Source organism: Mytilus galloprovincialis, chromosome 4, assembly GCF_965363235.1.
Source record: "Mytilus galloprovincialis chromosome 4, xbMytGall1.hap1.1, whole genome shotgun sequence".
Lineage (NCBI taxonomy): Eukaryota > Metazoa > Mollusca > Bivalvia > Mytilida > Mytilidae > Mytilus > Mytilus galloprovincialis.
This window is the reverse complement of record NC_134841.1, coordinates 45,988,457-46,006,631: the sequence shown is the minus strand read 5'-3', so window position 1 is coordinate 46,006,631 and position 18,175 is coordinate 45,988,457. Positions and strand designations below refer to the sequence as shown.

Below are 18,175 nucleotides of genomic sequence, written 5' to 3'. Positions count from 1 at the left end.
ACTTCCTGAAAAAGAAAATAAAAATCTTAATTTCAATTTTATTAAACCATGTAAACTGCAGTCAGCTATAACTCTAAGGCATATGACTGCACTTTTAAAAAGCAGTCTACCAGTCATTATAAAATCACCATAAAGTATATTAATGATTGTTTTTTATTGAGAACATCTGTATAACTTGTGTTTCTTATAATATGCAACCTAATTTTTGTTTGTTCATGAATGTTAATAATGTTGATATTTATAGTCTTTTTTCTTCGCTTTGAATACCACTGTCACTCTAACATAATTATATTCAATTTAACTATTGTCAGTTTATTGTCTTTATTTTTAATTACCATTTAATGTACCGGTAAATGTGTTTGTGCTAATAAATATTGTCTAAAGACTATTATACGTTTTTCTTTAAAATAATTTTTTTTCATAAAAGGTAAAAGAAACACAAGTTGTCGTCATATGTCATGTAAATAAATTTGAAAAAACGTACTGAGTATCACACTATCTGTTAAATATCTATTTGGTTCTACGTGAGCACTAGTTAGCACATAAACAAACGATTTTACTGTAAATTCACTATTATCATGCCTGTTAACTATTCCAACTATCTGGAATATCTTTAAAAGTCTGATTACATGTTACACAAAAACTTGTTATTTCCTAATTGTTTTGTTAATTTTTTTTACAGTGGTTTTCTAAAAGAAGACTTTTGTATGACTTATTTCCCATAGGGTCCTATGTTTAACTATGTTAGGTTATCTCCCCTTCCTGATAATAGGGTAAATTATTTATCCATGAGTATGAAGTAAAGATTGAAAAAGGCTATATATAAACCTTCTGATTATAAATGTATCTGATTTACTCCAAAAACAAATGAAAAAAATATCTTATATTGAAATGTATGGTTGATATATAAATATTAAGGGTCATTCACGTAAGATAAATGTAAGGTGTAAAATGATGACTAAATTCTCACCTTAAAACAGTTCTAATTACTACCCATCATGTAACCCTATGGAAATACATAATAACAATTTAAAATAGTAGTGTATTGGTAACATAATATATTCATAGCTTAAAATTTTGAAGTTTTAGAAAATTTAGATTATTTCATAATAATGAATCACTACAGAAATTTAGAGTTATCAGTATTGAAGAAAAAGACTAATTTTACATTTTATTTAATGTTTTGGTTCTTTATAAAATTGAAGTTAATGGTTTTAAAAAAAATGTTCCAAAAAAAAAGCTTGAATATCTACCAACATGTTCATAGTATCATATATCCAAGTTTTACTCCAAACACCATGAGATCATTGTCATTACAACCTAAAAACAGAAATCCATATTTTACATATTTTATCTATCAAAGGGCAATAACTAAACAAGAATGTGTCCTCAGTACACGAATGCCCCACTCGCACTATCATTTTCCATGTTCAGTGGACCGTGAAATTGGGGTAAAAACTCTAATTTGGCATTAAAATTAGAAAGATCATATTATAGGGGACATGTGTACTAAGTTTGAAGTCGATTGGACTGTACATGTGTGAGCAATTACAAAACTGCACAGACATATAGATGCATTATGAGTATTTCTATGTCCCCCTCAAATGTTGTGTGAGAGGCAAAAATATGTTATGGATGATTAATACACTGCGAAATCAAACTCTTATAAACAAGAATGTGTCAAAAGTACACGGATGCCGCACTTGCACTATCCTTTTCCATGTCCCATGGACCGTGAAATTGGGTAATAATCTAATTTGGCATTAAAATTAGAAAGATTATACTATAGAGAACATATATACTAAGTTTCAAGTTGTTTGGACTTCAATTTTATTAAAAACTACCTTAACCAAAAACTTTAACCTGAAACTCGCTCTTTCATTTTCTATGTTCAGTGGACCGTAAAATTGGGGTCAAATGTCTAATTTGGCTTTAAAATTAGAAAGATCATATCATAAGCAACAAGTGTTCTAAGTTTCAAGTTGATTCACAGGACTTCAGCTTCATCAAAAACTACCTTGACCAAAAACTTTAACCTGAACGGACGCTCAGAGGAACGAAAGGACGAACGAACGGACAGATGAACGGACAGATGAACGAACAATTGAACGAAGGCACGAACGGAGCCACAGACCAGAATACATAATGCCCCTCTACTATCGTAGGTGGGGCATAAAAAGGACTATTAAGAAACAGATTATTAAAATGCACATAATAATATTATTACAACATATTTGGTGGAATTTTTAAAATTATTAAATCACATATTTTTCACAATTAAACCACAGACATGGTTGAACATCTATTTGACCATCTTCCTTAAAGCTGCTTTCTTGGCTGCCAAGGTGGCTTTCCTCATTGTCTCAATGACAATCTTTTTTTATAGGCCTTTTTTTTTTTTACACAAAGTGATTTAAAGTGACTAATGATTTCTCCCACTTAACATATCTGTTATCAAGAGCTCTGTTTACATTTTATTCTATTTTACACAGTTCTAAATAATAGTCAATTTCATCTAGTATACATTTAATTAAACAAAAAAGTGAATATTCTATAAATAAAGGTGCATATTCTAAGCATTGTTCAAATTACAAGAATGTGGAGTTCAACTGGTTGATAATAAAGAATCTCCCTTAGACATAAATTTTCACCCTGTTTAGAGACCACATCAATGAATGCCCTTAAGGATATTTGCTTGTTATGTTTTGGAATTTTTGTCAGATTTTCAAATCCTCCGGTTTTATACATTTGAATGCCTTAAAAATGTATAGTTGTATTAAGCCATTTGTAAAAGTTTTATAAAATTTTATTTAGTTTTTTAGTAGTTTTTGAGAACTCTAAGTGGTCAATGATAAAGCTATGGAACATTTTCTTATGGCTAATATCTCGAAAACAAGCAAATTGATCCCTATGTTTGTTTTTTTTTGCTTTTTTTATTCCTCAATTAATACCCATCAATATATACTAGTTTTATGGAAAGTTATTCATTTAGAAACCGAGCAGCTAACTTCCTTAAGTGGGACATAAAAATGATATAAATGAAATTAAAAATTATATGATTTTAACAATTTAATAAGTATATATCTAAGTTAAATTTGTCCGTTTCACTTCTTCTTCAAAGTATGAAATAAATCTAGCCATAATGAATAAGATTCAATAAAGTTGAAAATCAAAAATCTTTTCACATTTTTTTGTTTGGTCCATGTCCAAGATAATTTTTTTCCTTTATTGTTTAAACATAAATCAGGCCTTGAGGTAAGTTTTTCTTTTGAATTATTTCACAATTGGTGATGTTGGGGAAGTTTATGGTTTACAGTATAGGTTTTACTCATCGTTGAAGGCCATATGTTGACCTTTAGTTTGTTTACATTCATGACATTTGTTCTCTCATTGATAAATATCTTATTGGAAATCATAACACACCTCTTTATTCTAATACATGGTGACAATTTAAGATAACGAAAAAAATAAGATTTTCTAAATTTTTTATGTCCCTTCGAGTATATATTCAATTAACTAAAGAAAACATTCAAATGTAAGATCTACATCTATAAAAACTGTGGCAATAACATTCTCTAGTTCATAAATCTTTGTTTTTATTCTTACCATAAAAGTCCCATCTAATGGTCATTCTCAGCCTCAATCCTTATGGACAAGCTGTGATGCTAACCTAAAATGTAAAATGCTTAGTTATTCAAAATGGTTTGAAAGAACCATTGTTGATAAAATCTGGGACCAATAGATACATGTATAAGTTCCAGACATATTACATCAGACATATTACATGTATATCAAATATACAAAGTCTACAAATGTGTAATAGATGTTGAGAACATATGGTTGACAGCAACCCAACACACTTTTAAGTAATTACATCAAACATATTATTGTACTGATAGATGAAAGAGGAGATTTCTGATCAAACTCTTATAAACATTCAGACCACATGAAAATAACATTTCAAAAATATTTTTACAATACTAGTTTCATTCAAAACAGGAATAACATACTGGTACCTACCTATGTTACATTAATTAGATCTTTAAGACCACCAAGTCTTATTTCCACACCATGAAAATCATCATAGAACCTGAAAAGAATTGAAAATTGATACTATACTTCCTTTGGGAAATTAATATGAAAGATGGAACACAAAATAAATAATTCAAAGGTTTATGATTTGAATTTCAACTGCATAAAAAATCATTTACAGATTTTACAGAGTCATCTCCCATTGAATGAAAGAATCTTGCTGTTACTTGAACTTGATCCCCCCATGAAGTTGTATTCCAATTTCAAGAGGGTGGTAAAGGGGCATTATGAACATGGAAACACATAAAATCTAAAAAAACAAGAATGTGTCCTCAGTACACGAATGCCCCACTCGCACTATCATTTTCCATGTTCAGTGGACCGTGAAATTGGGGTAAAAACTCTAATTTGGCATTAAAATTAGAAAGATCATATTATAGGGGACATGTGTACTAAGTTTGAAGTCGATTGGACTTAAACTTCATCAAAAACTACCTTGACCAAAAACTTTAACCTGAAGCGGGACAGACGGACGGACGAACGGACGGACGAACGAACGGACAGACGGACGGACGGACGGACGCACAGACCAGAAAACATAATGCCCCTCTACTATCGTAGGTGGGGCATAAAAAAAGCCAACATGTTGCACTGAAAAATAAAAATAGTCAAGGTTTATTATAATCAATGCGGGACCAGCAGGAGATATTAAGAGTATCAAGAAAGAAACTCAGAAAATATAAAAGGCAGAAAACGTTGTATGGGCTACTAAACGATGTCTGCATGCACTTGACCAAAAGTTTAAATGAAATTAAAATATCTTGTTATTCTGCAATCTCTCTATCCCAAGACTGACAAAAAGAGAAATTTTAGAAAATTATCAATCTGAAATGCTAATTATAATTATAATCACTTTTATAATGTAGTATTACAAACATAACTGTATGTACTTTTTCCCAAAACTAAATTTCCCCTTTAAAAGAAGCGCTGGTTAGAAAACTAGACAATGTTCAAAATAATTTTTAAAAATCTATCCAGAATAAATGACAGTCTATTGATTTGTAAAAAGTAAACTATATGTTATACAACCTTATAAACCATCCAAAATCGTTACAACTATCAACATCAGTCTACAGTGATTACCCTTTTAATAAATTAACAACTCAAAACTACATAATTTTTGCTGTAAACTTGATTATGAAGAGCAGCAATAAAACAAAGAGTGTGTCCCAAGTACACAGATGCTCCACTCGCACTATCATTTTCTATGTTCAGTGGACTGTGAAATTGGGGTCAGAACTCTAATTTGGCATTAAAATTAGAAAGATCATATCATATGGAACATGTACACTAATATCAGGTTGAGTGGACTTCAACTTCATCAAAACTACCTAGACCAAAAACTTTAACCTGAAGCAGAACAGTAAAATGAATTAACAGGCGAATGGACAAAAAAACGAACGGACGCGCAGACCAAAGAACATAATGCCCCTCTTCTATCGTAGGTGGGGCATAAAAATAAAAGTGTTTCTTTGTTGTATACCAGGTATATAAGACATTTCCTTTCTCTTTTATCTATTTTTAGGCAATTCCAATTAACAAGGACATCAGTTAGAAACAATCAGTTAAACAATCTACTGTGGATTCAATTATTTTTCAAGAATCTAAAATTGATACTATAAGCCGGTAGAGCATTATTCAAAGATCAAACAAGCTAAAAAATATTGATAGGTTATGGAGCTCCTTTTTGAGATATTTGAGATTTAAAATGTGGCGGGAAAAGGCTGACTCGGAGTTTTACCTTATATTTGCATTGGTATAATTTGGTCTCAAATCAAAATAAAGAAAATCTAGAATCTTCTAAAAATTTGGTAAATGACCATTTATGAGCTATTAAGTCTTATATGAAAAAATAAATGGGTGTTATGGGGCAAAATATTTTACATTGTATTGTATGGAAAAACACCAAGGTGTCCGAACATTTGACACGAATTCCAAAACCTCACCTAAGTACATCCTTAAGGAAAACTTACATATTCATGGATACTTCATTTTTGGTTTTGCTTAAGTCTGCTTTCAAGCCTTTATAAAAAAATTTCAGCTGTTGAATATTTAATTTCACATTTCACCTGTACCAACGAAATCCACTAAAATTGGTATCCAATGAATGACAATGACTCCATATATTACTTTAAGGGGTAATGGGGTCATCTTCACATTTCTATTAATCATCATATCATTTGTTTGGCATAATTATCCTCCATGTGAACTGCTTTCAAAAGATAAAACCAGATGATCTCCAGACATACTTCAGCATGACATCGGTCTTTTTCTAGTTTGCACTTTGTAAATACAGCTGTTTCTCTAACCACGCCTCTTTTGGGGAGATCTAGAATATTCATAGAAAATAAAATTTTGTTAACATACTGGCTCTCAGTTATGCTCTCTTTGTTGCATCTCACAGACACATAACTTTGAAATGTTACCAGTTAATAAACCTCTGCATATTGTTTATATTGAAATCTATGCATGTAACCTGACTGTCAAGGTAGGGGTAGTTAAGCAAATTGGTGTTAGTTAAAACTCTGAGAAGTACAGGGCATATAAACATTGAAAATATGCCGCACAGCCCTATATTTTGACCTTTTGAAAAAAATAGTAATGCATATGAACATTCAATTCCTAGATATGATTTTTTTCAAAACTTCATAGTAAAAGTGGTACAGTGTTAGCTGTAAAAGGAGTTCCTATGGGAAATTGCATTGTCAATATTTACAGAAATGCAACAGTACAGGCATAAGCAGGAAGCTTGTAGAAGTTATTGGCCACTAGCGAAACATCTAAGCTGCCTGTCTCCAAGGGTCTGTGATGGAGGCCATCTATACATAGATGAATGTTGGAGGTAGCCAACTAATTAAAGGAAACACCACATACAGCAAAATCACCTGCCGTAATCGTACTTACATTGCCTATATTTCTTCAAGTCTTTCACTTTCTGCTGGTTCTTTTACCTTCCTTGGTATGATTGGAAATATAAGAAAGTCATTATTATTCAGATTAATCTACAAAAATCACAAAATTTGAATTTGTGATTTTTCATCATTCCAAAAAATATTTAAAAATATAGATTATAGTTATTTTAATTCTAGATGGATAACCAAAATTTAGTTACCGTAAGTAGTCTTTAAGAAAAGATTGAGGAAAAAAGATTCAATTTGTTTTTTTCAGCACTTTAAAAATTCAAAGTTGTTCATCACTTTATAAAAATTCAAAATATAAACAAATAGGAAATAGGCAAATGACAGAACTTAAATATGCTAACAAGAAAACTAGTCACGATTATGCTGTAGACCAAGTTATTAAGTCATTCTATTCAGTATCTTAAAACCAGTAAAATTATTGGTAATTGACATTTCATACAACTTTCATGTTGCACATGTTTGAAAAATATTTTACAACATTTTGACAATGATTGGTACTTTTTCAGTTGCTCTGGTATGTAATTGATAAGGAAATTAATGCCAACGCGTTGCATATAGGAACAATCTGAGAAAGTGTAAATAAAAATTCCATGTAGGTTTTTGTTAAAAAATTAAAAATTAAAAAATATGATATAATATAAATATATAAGCAACCAAAACAATAAAAAAAGGCCAATTTCTAAAATTTCAATGTTACACCAAAACCCCCATTTTTGGGCCCTCATTTTGGAGGATTTGTAACAATTGGCTCAATATCTTTAATTGTTTTTACATAGGCGGTAATGGTAACGTTTTTTCCTGTAGCTCAGTCCATATCGTAAACTTGGATATGTAGGATAGCTCGTTTCAAAGCTGTGACATTTTCACATATGTGGTTAAATTTTCGGGGTACGAAGTGAGATTACTTTTTCGGTAAATTAGCAAACCCCGAACATCCTTTTGTGATGCGGCTCCTTGTGGTAAAATATCCCCTTTTTAACACAATAAGTTCTTTGAAAATTTAATACTTTGAACACATTCAATAGCTCCATAGTTTTTACACATTTATTCTATGTTCCTCTACTTTCCTAATCACCACAAATAATTAAGTTTAATCATTTGTTAAAAATAGAAACATGTCCAATATCACTACACAGAGATTTTTTCTTTACACTTGACTTTTGAGTTCCTCATTTCGAGGCGCATTAGGGATGTTGTCCCATATTGCAATCCATAGTTCTGATTTTTCCAAATATTTTTATGTGATCTTCATCGGTATGACATTCTGAATAAATCTGTGTATTTTTGTCCATTTCTGAAAAAAAATAAAGTTGTTTCAGCACTATAAGGCAATGACACTTTTATCGCTATATTTATTTATTTTGAATACAAAGTGTATGTATAATTAATTTCTTCCAGTATACCTTTACTAGTCAAAAGAAGGACAAAACATCTGAATGTAACCTTAAATTACAACACACAGACCCTGTTAAAGCATTCAATAAAATTTTCTGGTGCCTAAAAGTGCATTTTGACAGAGAAATTATGCAAAAATGAAGATTTCATAAAAAAAACACCAAAATACTTAATTATTCTAGCCAGTGAAAACCTTGTATTTTATACTGTAGAAACCACTATAAACTACTGTAAAAGTCATTTGAATCATATAATTAGAGTGCAATGAAGTGCAAATTTTCAAAACTTGTTCTTTCACATAATTCTATTTGAGAAAAAATGTTTTTTACATGTATTTCAGTGAAAATCTTTTATCAGTGAGATATCGGCATGAGGTTTTAAAGGAAACATTGTGGCATCACACGTAATATGGCGTCATTAAATAACGACATATCAAAATAATGCTAATTATAGTTTGCAGTGTTACATGAAGAACAGTTGCCGCAAGGTTTAACTTGAAATATGGAGTCGAAAAGATCAGTAACCAAGCATTTTCATTTAATGCCAAGACCATAGCAACAGTTTTCATATGAGTATATTTTTAACATACCGACTGTAATTTGAATTGCATAAATAACATAAATAAACAATTTAGAACTTGCCAAATAAAACAAAATGCTTACCAGTTATTCAGGACTTTTTAAAACCTCTAGTTTGCCATCTCAGGTTAAAAAGTAATGATATGTCTGGAACTGAAATAAGACAAAAAAATTACTCAGGCTGTGTTATTATTTGGTATAGATACATAAGTATTATTGAGAGAGCAAAAATCAAATTCTTGAAAGTTTTATCGCAAAGAAAGAAAAATGCTTCTCCCTTGTGGCTTATCAACCTTCATTTAAATCTTTTATATTAGCAGCAACGAGTGCTAGCTAACTAGCTTAATAGTTGAAAAGGTGCAGCAATATTGTTTTCAAAATTTTTGTTGATCCTCCCCCTTTTTCACTGAGAAAAGACAATATCTTGTGATTTGCTAGTGTGCATTACAAATAATAATTCATGATTTCCTTAATACATGTACATGTTTGACTGTTTATTAACTGCATATGATATCTACTGACCATGGGTCAAATTATTGGATAAAAGCACATGTGATGATGTATTTCACTTTACTCGTATGAAGTGTGTTATCTCCCTTGATTATCAGTTATTCCTGTAAACCGGAGTGATAATTACATAACAAAGACTGTATTGTGTCATGTTTACTTACAGCTAAAACTATTATGTTAGTTCATGCCTTTTTCAATTCATAAACAAATTCCTTTCGGATCTCTCGGGGGTGTAAACAAAGTTAGAATTGTGCCTAAAAAAAGTGTTCAGGCCCGTGCCAGTAATGCATTTTAAAAGCGAAAATTTCATTGAGTATTTGCTGGTATTTATCTATAATGGTTATCTAAAATCATCTGGGATATCTAGGTATAAATAAAAAAATACTAACCATCATTTTCACACTTTTTCCGGGTGTACAAGGTGAAATCATCCATAGATCACTCTGAAAACTTCTGCTTAATCTTTTTGTAAATTGGCTCAATATCTTTAATTGTTTTTACATAGGCTGTAATGGTAACGTTTTTTCCTGTAGCTCAGTCCATATCGTAAACTTGGATATGTATGATAGCTCGTTTCGAAGCTGTGACATTTTCACATATGTGATTAAATTTTCGGGGTACGAAGTGATGAAGTGAGATTACTTTTTCCGTAAATTAGCAAACCCCGAACATCTTTTTGTGATGTGGCTCCTTGTGGTAAAATATCCCCTTTTTAACACAACAAGTTCTTTGAAAATTTAATACTTTGAACACATTCAATAGCTCCATAGTTTTTACACATTTATTCTATGTTCCTCTACTTTCCTAATCACCACAAATAATTAAGTTCAGTCATTTGTTAAAAATAGAAACATGTCCAATATCACTACATAGAGATTTTTTCTTTACACGTGACTTTTGAGTTCCTCATTTCGAGGCGCATTAGGGATGTTGTCCCAATTATGACATAAAGTTAAAATATATATTAAGTTTAAATTTGAATAATTGTAGGATAATTCGGTGGAAGCTGGTTTGATATAGAAAGCAATTCAAAAAGGGGAGACAATTCTGTTGATTTCTCTATATTTTCCTATTTTTTATCATTTCAGTGGGTAATAAATGGTAAAACCAAAAAAGAAGAAAGAAATTGGAAACACAGAGAGGGGTTTAATTATTTGAGTTACTCCTGAGATAAAGTCCTATATAAATTCTTACTTTGGGAGAAAATCATTTTTGTGTAAATATTTTCAAATTTCCTGTAGGCAGACTAGACTTACTGACTTCTTTTGCTATCAATTTTTTTCCCCAAAATATACATATTTATAATTGGAATTACTTAGTATAATCTGAGATTTGTTATTACTATCTTTTAATGAATAACATTTGTTTAGGTTCCATTTAAAGCTTATATATAATTATGAACCACATAATTTATATATTTGCCAGTTTCAAAAATGGCTTTGATATATATATATTCTATTTATGCTGCTAAGTTATTTTCATTAAAATGTATTCAGTATGAGGTAAAATTGTACGGTTTCAGTTTTATTTATATTGTACTTTTGTAACTGTACAAGCACAAAATATTCTGCCCCATAGAACAACTTGACAAAACAATATGAGTATATTATTCAAATTTACTAAACTTAGATGCAACTTAACAAAACAAACAAAACTAGTTAAGTAAAAAAACTTACATTAAACAATTGTACTTAATTCCAAGTTGCCGGAATTTTCTATAGCGCCTCCAAAATAACCATTGAAACATATTGTTACTTAACATTAACCACCCACATACAACATTTTATTACTGTGAACCACCTGGCATTACTTTTTTGCAAATTCAAGGAAACATAAGTCCTTAACATTAAACACGTCCATACCTGCCAACTGTCACTGTTTGCAGGGGGTTTCCCCCATGAAAGCTCCCAAACAAATTTTTTAAAGAGGAATTTTGTCCCAATTTTAAACAAAACAGTTAATTTTACAATGTCTTTAGGCTTTAAAAAGTTTGAAGAAGCCAAAACACAACATAGAGATGCATTTGAAGGACCCTTTGAAGGTTTTTTTTATGACTGTAAGAGCCATCATGGAAGCAAAACTTCTATGGGCATTTGAAAATTTTGGCAGGTATGCATGTCCCATTTGTGGGATTTTAATGATATTTGTAATATCAACTGTAACATATGCTACCTGACAACCAACAACACTTGACCCATCATCAATAGTAACTTTTATATCTTTGGCAGTTAGCATGTTTTTTTCCTGAAGCCACAAAGGTTTTCATCTTTGTTCTCATATGGGCAATTTTAGATTCACAAGAAGATTTTCCAGTCTGTGGTTCACTGTAACTGTATTCTTTAATATTATTACCTGTAAAAGAAATTATGTTGGCATTAAATATCAACAATTGTTTTCTTATTTAGGGGCTTATCAAGTAATTATAGGGGGGATAAATCTGACATATTAAAAATAATTAAGATCTGAAGATGCAGCAACTATAAATTTGCTTTACTTTACTGGTAATCAATGTTATACATGTAAGATAAGTATTTTTTAAAGATTTTCATTAATGCAAATAATGCGGCTTAGTGAGTAAAGCAATAATAAGAACTTGCATTCTGATATCTGATACGAAAATCAGTATGAATTGCAATAATTAATCTTGCATTTTTGTCCATTCTTCAAAAATCACAATAATGAATGCATGCAATAATATCTGAATTTACAGTATCTAGTTATATCAAAGGACAAGGTTCACTAATGGCACAAAATGGCCTAAAATATCAACTTTATCATAAAACACCAAAAAGGTCTCAATTTGGTTTGTAAATGGGTCTATTTCAAAAGTATAAATGCTAAATATATCAGTTCTTTTCATAAGAGTACAAGATATTCACCAAAAGTAAGCCCATTTTGGACATTTTGTCAAAATATGATGATTTTGTGCATTTTTCAGACCTAAAAGCTTTTGAAACACATTGGCTGCCACTTACGATCCAAAATGTGTTGTAACCAAAAGATTCCAATTTCGATATAGATTTCATCAATATAAAAACTTTTTGGAGTGAGATGGAGGCCAAGGTTAATTATGGCAAAAACAATTGAAATTATGGACAAAAAGTACCAAAATTGACCTTTTAATACAAATTATGCTCATTTAAGGGGTCATTGCTCCATAAATAGTAAAGGAAAGTGCCAGAAAAAATATTTTTGTCTTAGTAGTATTATCACAAGTATTTCTATGTGAAATTTGTAATTTTTTGGCCCGATTTAAAAAAACATAAAAAATTCAGGGCCAATTTTAACCCTTCGTGAACCTTCTCCTTTATACTCAACTTTCAATGTTCTTCTTCTGTACACATTCTCCAGGCATCTGAAAGAAAAAAAAAGAGTATGAATTAGTAAAATAGTTTCAAAGACAGAGTAGGGGCCTATGTAAAGAAAAATATACTCAACTTTCAATTTTCTTCTTCTGTAGGCATTCCCCAGGCATCTGAAAGAAAAATAAAGAGTATGAATTAGTAATATAGTTTCAAAGACAGAGTAGGGGCCTATGTAAAGAAAAATATACTCAACTTTCAATGTTCTTCTTCTGTACAGTTCCCATTCGGCATCTGAAAGAAAAATAAAGAGTATGAATTAGTAAAATAGTTTCAAAGACAGGGTAGAGGCCTATGTAAAGAAAAATATACTCAACTTTCAATGTTCTTCTTCTGTACGTGTTCCCCAGGCATCTGAAAGAAAAAAAAAGAGTATGAATTAGTAAAATATTTTCAAAGACAGGGTAGGGGCCTATGTAAAGAAAAAAATGAATGCATGCAATAATATCTGAATTTACAGTATCTAGCTATATCAAATTTATCAATTGAAATAAAGATTAACTAATTCATCTGGAAGAATCAGTCAATTTACTGTTTATCCCACAAAAATAAAAATAAACATCATGTGGTCAGAGTTATCTCCCATTGACTAAATGTAAAAAATTTAAAGTACCCTAGAAACTGTAAAATAGTTTCAAAGACAGGGCATGGGCTATTTAAAGAAAAAATATACTCAACTTTCAATGTTCTTCTTCTGTACGCGTTCCCCAGGCATCTGAAAGAGAAAAAAAAGAGTATGAATTAGTAAAATAGTTTCAAAGACAGGGTAGGGGCCTATGTAAAGAAATATATACTCAACTTTCAATGTTCTTCTTCTGTACGGTTCCCATTCGGCATCTGAAAGAAAAAAAAAGAGTATGAATTAGTAAAATAGTTTCAAAGACAGGGTAGGGGCCTATGTAAAGAAAAATATACTCAACTTTCAATGTTCTTCTTTTGTAGGCATTCCCCAGGCATCTGAAAGAAAAAAAAAGAGTATGAATTAGTAAAATAGTTTCAAAGACAGGGTAGGGGCCTATGCAAAGAAAAATATACTCAACTTTCAATGTTCTTCTTCTGTATGCATTCTCCAGGCATCTGAAAGAAAAATAAAGAGTATGAATTAGTAAAATAGTTTCAAAGACAGGGTAGGGGCCTATGTAAAGAAAAATATACTCAACTTTCAATGTTCTTCTTCTGTAGGCATTCCCCAGGCATCTGAAAGAAAAATAAAGAATATGAATTAGTAAAATAGTTTCAAAGACAGGGTAGGGGCCTATGTAAAGAAAAATATACTCAACTTTCAATGTTCTTCTTCTGTATGCATTCTCCAGGCATCTGAAAGAAAAAAAAAGAGTATGAATTAGTAAAATAGTTTCAAAGACAGGGTAGGGGCCTATGCAAAGAAAAATATACTCAACTTTCAATGTTCTTCTTTTGTAGGCATTCCCCAGGCATCTGAAAGAAAAAAAAAGAGTATGAATTAGTAAAATAGTTTCAAAGACAGGGTAGGGGCCTATGCAAAGAAAAATATACTCAACTTTCAATGTTCTTCTTCTGTATGCATTCTCCAGGCATCTGAAAGAAAAAAAAAGAGTATGAATTAGTAAAATAGTTTCAAAGACAGGGTAGGGGCCTATGTAAAGAAAAATATACTCAACTTTCAATGTTCTTCTTCTGTAGGCATTCCCCAGGCATCTGAAAGAAAAATAAAGAATATGAATTAGTAAAATAGTTTCAAAGACAGGGTAGGGGCCTATGTAAAGAAAAATATACTCAACTTTCAATGTTCTTCTTCTGTATGCATTCTCCAGGCATCTGAAAGAAAAAAAAAGAGTATGAATTAGTAAAATAGTTTCAAAGACAGGGTAGGGGCCTATGTAAAGAAAAATATACTCAACTTTCAATGTTCTTCTTCTGTAGGCATTCCCCAGGCATCTGAAAGAAAAAAAAAGAGTATGAATTAGTAAAATATTTTCAAAGACAGGGTAGGGGCCTATGTAAAGAAAAAAATGAATGCATGCAATAATATCTGAATTTACAGTATCTAGCTATATCAAATTTATCAATTGAAATAAAGATTACTAATTAATCCGGAAGAATCAGTCAATTTACTGTTTATCCCACAAAAATAAAAATAAACATCATGTGGTCAGAGTTATCTCCCATTGACTAAATGTAAAAAATTTAAAGTACCGTAAAAACTGTAAAATAGTTTCAAAGACAGGGTAGGGGCCTATTTAAAGAAAAATATACTCAACTTTCAATGTTCTTCTTCTGTATGCATTCCCCAGGCATCTGAAAGAAAAAAAAAGAGTATGAATTAGTAAAATATTTTCAAAGACAGGGTAGGGGCCTATGTAAAGAAAAAAATGAATGCATGCAATAATATCTGAATTTACAGTATCTAGCTATATCAAATTTATCAATTGAAATAAAGATTACTAATTAATCTGGAAGAATCAGTCAATTTACTGTTTATCCCACAAAAATAAAAATAAACATCATGTGGTCAGAGTTATCTCCCATTGACTAAATGTAAAAAATTTAAAGTACCGTAGAAACTGTAAAATAGTTTCAAAGACAGGGTATGGGCTCTTTAAAGAAAAAATATACTCAACTTTCAATGTTCTTCTTCTGTACGCGTTCCCCAGGCATCTGAAAGAGAAGAAAAAAAGAGTGAATTAGTAAAATAGTTTCAAAGACAGGGTAGGGGCCTATGTAAAGAAATATATACTCAACTTTCAATGTTCTTCTTCTGTACGGTTCCCATTCGGCATCTGAAAGAAAAAAAAAGAGTATGAATTAGTAAAATAGTTTCAAAGACAGGGTAGGGGCCTATGTAAAGAAAATTTTACTCAACTTTCAATGTTCTTCTTCTGTACGCGTTCCCCAGGCATCTGAAAGAAAAAAAAAGAGTATGAATTAGTAAAATAGTTTCAAAGAGAGGGTAGGGGCCTATGTAAAGAAAAAAATACTCAACTTTCAATGTTCTTCTTCTGTACGCGTTCCCCAGGCATCTGAAAGAAAAGAATAGAATATGAATTAGTAAAATAGTTTCAAAGAGAAAGTAGGGGCCTATGTAAAGAAAAATATACTCAACTTTCAATTTTCTTCTTCTGTAGGCATTCCCCAGGCATCTGAAAGAAAAATAAAGAGTATGAATTAGTAAAATAGTTTCAAAGACAGGGTAGGGGCCTATGTAAAGAAAATTTTACTCAACTTTCAATGTTCTTCTTCTGTAGGCATTCCCCAGGCATCTGAAAGAAAAATAAAGAGTATGAATTAGTAAAATAGTTTCAAAGACAGGGTAGGGGCCTATGTAAAAAAAAATTTACTCAACTTTCAATGTTCTTCTTCTGTATGCGTTCCCAAGGCATCTGAAAGAAAAAAAAAGAGTATGAATTAGAAAAATATTTTCAAAGACAGGGTAGGGGCCTATGTAAAGAAAAAAATGAATGCATGCAATAATATCTGAATTTACAGTATCTAGCTATATCAAATTTATCAACTGAAATAAAGATTACTAATTAATCTGGAAGAGTCAGTCAATTTACTGTTTATCCCACAAAAATAAAAATAAACATCATGTGGTCAGAGTTATCTCCCATTGACTAAATGTAAAAAAATTAAAGTACCGTAGAAACTGTAAAATAGTTTCAAAGACAGGGTATGGGCTATTTAAAGAAAAAATATACTCAACTTTCAATGCTCTTCTTCTGTACGCGTTTCCCAGGCATCTGAAAGAGAAAAAAAGAGTATGAATTAGTAAAATATTTTCAAAGACAGGGAGGGGCCTATGTAAAGAAAAAAATGAATGCATGCAATAATATCTGAATTTACAGTATCTAGCTATATCAAATTTATCAATTGAAATAAAGATTACTAATTAATCTGGAAGAATCAGTCAATTTACTGTTTATCCCACAAAAATAAAAATAAACATCATGTGGTCAGAGTTATCTCCCATTGACTAAATGTAAAGAATTTAAAGTACCGTAGAAACTGTAAAATAGTTTCAAAGACAGGGTAGGGGCCTATTTAAAGAAAAATATACTCAACTTTCAATGTTCTTCTTCTGTATGCGTTCCCCAGGCATCTGAAAGAAAAAAAAAGAGTATGAATTAGTAAAATATTTTCAAAGACAGGGTAGGGGCCTATGTAAAGAAAAAAATGAATGCATGCAATAATATCTGAATTTACAGTATCTAGCTATATCAAATTTATCAATTGAAATAAGGATTACTAATTAATCTGGAAGAATCAGTCAATTTACTGTTTATCCCACAAAAATAAAAATAAACATCATGTGGTCAGAGTTATCTCCCATTGACTAAATGTAAAAAATTTAAAGTACCGTAGAAACTGTAAAATAGTTTCAAAGACAGGGTATGGGCTATTTAAAGAAAAAATATACTCAACTTTCAATGTTCTTCTTCTGTACGCGTTCCCCAGGCATCTGAAAGAGAAAAAAAAAGAGTATGAATTAGTAAAATATTTTCAAAGACAGGGTAGGGGCCTATGTAAAGAAAAAAATGAATGCATGCAATAATATCTGAAATTACAGTATCTAGCTATATCAAATTTATCAATTGAAATAAAGATTACTAATTAATCTGGAAGAATCAGTCAATTTACTGTTTATCCCACAAAAATAAAAATAAACATCATGTGGTCAGAGTTATCTCCCATTGACTAAATGTAAAAAAATTAAAGTACCGTAGAAACTGTAAAATAGTTTCAAAGACAGGGTAGGGGCCTATTTAAAGAAAAATATACTCAACTTTCAATGTTCTTCTTCTGTATGCGTTCCCCAGGCATCTGAAAGAAAAAAAAAGAGTATGAATTAGTAAAATATTTTCAAAGACAGGGTAGGGGCCTATGTAAAGAAAAAAATGAATGCATGCAATAATATCTGAATTTACAGTATCTAGCTATATCAAATTTATCAATTGAAATAAGGATTACTAATTAATCTGGAAGAATCAGTCAATTTACTGTTTATCCCACAAAAATAAAAATAAACATCATGTGGTCAGAGTTATCTCCCATTGACTAAATGTAAAAAATTTAAAGTACCGTAGAAACTGTAAAATAGTTTCAAAGACAGGGTATGGGCTATTTAAAGAAAAAATATACTCAACTTTCAATGTTCTTCTTCTGTACGCGTTCCCCAGGCATCTGAAAGAGAAAAAAAAAGAGTATGAATTAGTAAAATATTTTCAAAGACAGGGTAGGGGCCTATGTAAAGAAAAAAATGAATGCATGCAATAATATCTGAAATTACAGTATCTAGCTATATCAAATTTATCAATTGAAATAAAGATTACTAATTAAT

The 18,175-nt window shown here is 30.8% G+C and overlaps 3 long non-coding RNA genes across 3 annotated transcripts; all 3 read right to left on the bottom strand.

The window, feature by feature from the left end:
• Positions 1 to 1,250: 1,250 nt before the first annotated feature.
• On the bottom strand, positions 1,251 to 4,119 carry LOC143070633 (uncharacterized). The gene is made up of 3 exons (XR_012976608.1): positions 4,021 to 4,119; positions 3,607 to 3,670; positions 1,251 to 1,320 (listed from the first exon to the last, which is right to left on the bottom strand). It is a non-coding gene; the product is annotated as an uncharacterized LOC143070633 (long non-coding RNA).
• A 2,064-nt stretch (positions 4,120 to 6,183) lies between these two features.
• Positions 6,184 to 12,217, bottom strand: LOC143070632 (uncharacterized). Its single transcript, XR_012976606.1, has 3 exons — positions 11,669 to 12,217; positions 6,997 to 7,047; positions 6,184 to 6,421 (listed from the first exon to the last, which is right to left on the bottom strand). It is a non-coding gene; the product is annotated as an uncharacterized LOC143070632 (long non-coding RNA).
• LOC143072263 (uncharacterized) lies at positions 8,002 to 10,131 on the bottom strand. The gene is made up of 3 exons (XR_012977094.1): positions 9,886 to 10,131; positions 9,071 to 9,139; positions 8,002 to 8,307 (listed from the first exon to the last, which is right to left on the bottom strand). It is a non-coding gene; the product is annotated as an uncharacterized LOC143072263 (long non-coding RNA).
• Positions 12,218 to 18,175: the final 5,958 nt, after the last annotated feature.